Source organism: Mustela lutreola, chromosome 6 (assembly GCF_030435805.1).
Source record: "Mustela lutreola isolate mMusLut2 chromosome 6, mMusLut2.pri, whole genome shotgun sequence".
In the NCBI taxonomy this organism is placed as follows: Eukaryota; Metazoa; Chordata; class Mammalia; order Carnivora; family Mustelidae; genus Mustela; species Mustela lutreola.
Window position 1 is genome coordinate 125,900,879 of NC_081295.1, and position 3,875 is coordinate 125,904,753.

Below are 3,875 nucleotides of genomic sequence, written 5' to 3' on the forward strand. Positions count from 1 at the left end.
GGGCAGGTGCTATGGTGAGTGATGGTGACTGCTGTGAAATGTGTATACCTGGTGATTCACAGACCTGTACCCCTAGGGATAAAAACACATGAAATGTTTATACAAAATTTCAAAGAATAATTTAAAAAATCCATTAAAGAAAAAACACATATTGAAAGCCCAGAGCTAATCTCATATTCATTCTAAAGTTTTCCCCTTAAAGATGAGAAAAAAGACAAGTGTGTCCACTTTCACTACTCTCATTTGACAGAGTACTGGATGTCCTAGCCAGAGAAACAAGGAACACAAAGAAAGAAGAGTGTCCAAAAAAAAAATTTTCTTTTTTTGGATAACATGAACTTACATGTTAAAAAATCCTAAAAACTTCACAAAGTAGGGAATTGTCCCCAAAACAGACATAGATCAATGGAACAGAATAGAGATCCCAGAAAAACACGCTCAAATCTATGGTCAACTAATCATCAACAAATCAGGAAGGAATGTCCAATGGAAAAAAGACAGCCTCTTCAACAAATGGTGTTGGGAAAATTGAACAGCCACATGCAAAAAAATGAAATTGGACCATTTCTTTACACCATACATGAAAATAGACTGGAAATGGATGAAGAAGTATAGTGTGAGAAAGGAATCCATCAAAATCCTTGAGGAGAGAACAGGTAGCAACCTCTTTGACCTCAGCAGCAGCAACTTCTTCCTAGGAACATCGCCAAAGGCAAGGGAAGCAAGGGCAAGAATGAACTATTGGGATTTCATCAGATCAAAAAGCTTTTGCATAGCAAAGGAAACTGTTAACAAAGCCAAAAGATGACTGTCAGAATTTATCTGGAAGAAGATATTTGCAAATGACATACCAGATCAAGGTCCAGTATCCAAAATCTATAAAGAGCTTATCAAACTCAACACCCTAAGACCAAATAACCCAATGAAGAAATGGGCAGAGGACATGAACAGACATTTCTACAAAGAATACATCCAAATGGCCAACAGACACATGAAAAAATGCTCCACATCTCTCGGCATCAGAGAAATACAAAGCAAAACCAGAATGAGATACCACCTCAAACCTTTCAGAATGGCTAAAAGGAACAAATCAGTCAATGAAAGATGCTGGTAGGATGTGGAGATAGGGCAACCCTGCTACACTGTACGTGGGAATGCAAGCTGGTGCAACCACTCTGGAAAACAGCGTGGAGGTGCCTCAAAAAGCTGAAAATAGAACTACCCTATGACCCAGTGCTTGTAGTACTGGGTATATACCCTACAGATACAAACGTGGCATTCTGAAGGGGCACATGCACCCAAATGTTTATAGCAGCAATGTCCACAATAGTTAAACTACGGAAAGAACCTAAATGTCATTCAACGGATGAATCAATAAATAAGATATACAATGGAATACTATGCAGCCATCAAAAGAAACGAAATCCTGCCATTTGTGATGACGTGGATGGAACTGGAGGGTATTATGCCTGGCGAAATAAATCAATCTGAGAAAGACAACTATCATATGATGTCCCAGATATGATGAAGTGGAGATGCAACATAGGCAGTTTTGGGCGTACGAAAAGAAAAGTAAAAGAAGATGGGATTGGGAGGGAGACAAACCATAAAAGACTGAATCTCAACAAACAGACTGAGGGTTGCTGGGGGGAAGTGTGTTGGGAGAGGATGGTGGGGGTATGGATATTGGGGAGGGCAGGTGCTATGGTGAGTGATGGTGAGTGCTGTGAAATGTGTAAACCTGGTGATTCACAGACCTGTACCCCTAGGGATAAAAACACATGAAATGTTTATACAAAATTTCAAAGAATAAGTTAAAAAATCCATTAAAGAAAAAACACATATTGCAAGCCCAGAGCTAATCTCATATTCAATCAAAAACGTTTGAAAGTTTTCCCCTTAAAGATCAGAATAAAGACAAGTGTGTCCACTTTCACTTCTCTCATTTGACATAGTACTGGATGTCCTAGCCAGAGAAACAAGGAACACAAAGAAACAAGAGACTCCAACAAAAGAAAAAAAAAGAAAAAGAAAAAAAGGAAGAAGTAAAATTTTCTTTTTTTGGATAACATGAACTTACCTTTTAAAAAATCCCAAAAACTTCACAAAATTTTGAATAAACAAATTTACGAAAGCTGCCAAATACAAGGTCAATATATAAAAGACAAGAATTTTGTTTTGTTTCATTTTTTTAATATGGAATGCTTCCCAGTTTTTCATGTCATCCTTGTTCAGTGATCACGCTAATCTTCTCTGCATCATTCCAATTTTAGTTATGTGCTGCCAATGTAAGCACAAGATAGGAGCATTTTAACACTCTAATGATGAACTATCTGAAAAAATAAAGAAAACAATATAATTCACAATAGCATCAGAAATAATAAAATACTTTGGAATAGATATAACTAAGAAGATGAAAGATCTGTATTCCACAAACTATGACATTGATAAATTTAAGAAGACACAAATGGAAAGATAGCTCATATTTATGAATGGTAAGAATTAACATTGTTAAAATATCCATACTACCGAAAACCATCTGTAAATCCAATTCCTATCAAAAATCCAATGGTAGGGGCTCCTGGGTGGTTCAGTGGTTAAGCTGCTGCCTTTGGCTCAGGTCATGATCCCAGAGTCCTGGGATCGAGCCCCGCATCAGGCTCTCTGCTCAGCAGGAAGCCTGCTTCCTCTTCTCTCTCTGCCTGCCTCTCTGCCTGCTTATCATCTCTCTCTGTCAAATAAATAAATTAAAAATCTTTAAAAAATCCAATATTATTTTTTACATAAGTAGGTAAGGAATCCTAAACTTTATATGAGACCATAAAAGACAACAAATAATCAAAGCAGTTCTGAGAAAGAATGAAGAAGAGAAATTACACTTCTTGATTTCAAACTATACTACAAAGCCCTCATGCTCAAAACAATAAAGTATACTGGCATAAAAACAGACCAATAAACACGTAGAACAGAATTGAGAATCCAGAAATAAATTCGTTCATACAGTCACCTAATATTTGACAAGGGCCAACATATGTAATGGGTAAAGATAGTCTGTTCAATAAATCATATTTCAAACTGAATATTCACATAAACAGTATGAAACTGGAACCTTATATCACTCATAAGACTTAACTTGAAATAGATTAAAGACTTAAAGTTGATGCATGAAACTAAATTTCCTAGAGGAAAACATAGGAAAAATTCTCCTTGACATTGGTCTTGCCAATAGTTTTTTGGATACCAGACCAAAAACACAAGCAAAAAAAGCAAAAATAAATAAATGGTATTACATCAAACTAAAGTTTCTGCATTGCCAAAAAAGAGAGAGAGAGAGAATGAAAACACAATCCACAGAATGGAAGAAAATACTTACAAATCTTATATCTGAAAAGAGGTTAATAACCAACAGATACAAATAGAAAAAAATATATAATTAAAAAAATTGCAAAAGGATCTCAATAGACGTTTTTTTCCCAAAAAAGTTATATAAATGACCAACAGGAGCATTAAAAAGTGCTCAACTGGGCGCCTGGGTGGCTCAGTGGGTTAAGCCGCTGCCTTCGGCTCAGGTCATGATCTCAGGGTCCTGGGATCGAGTCCCGCATCGGGCTCTCTGCTCAGCAGGGAGCCTGCTTCCTTCTCTCTCTCTCTGCCTGCCTCTCAGTGTACTTGTAATTTCTCTCTGTCAAATAAATAAATAAAATCTTAAAAAAAAAAAAAAAAAAAAAAAAAAAGTGCTCAACATAAAAAACTCAGGGCAAAGTCACTATGTTGTTGTTGTTGTTGTTTACCTCTGAAAAACACAGCAAGATATTACTACCTATTAGAATATATACTACCAAAAAATTGAAACTAACAAATTTTGGTAAATATTG

The 3,875-nt window shown here is 36.2% G+C and overlaps 1 non-coding gene across 1 annotated transcript; it reads right to left on the reverse strand.

Moving 5' to 3' along the window:
- Positions 1-2,190: 2,190 nt before the first annotated feature.
- Positions 2,191-2,296, reverse strand: LOC131834939 (U6 spliceosomal RNA). Its single transcript, XR_009355032.1, has one exon. It is a non-coding gene; the product is annotated as a U6 spliceosomal RNA (small nuclear RNA).
- Positions 2,297-3,875: the final 1,579 nt, after the last annotated feature.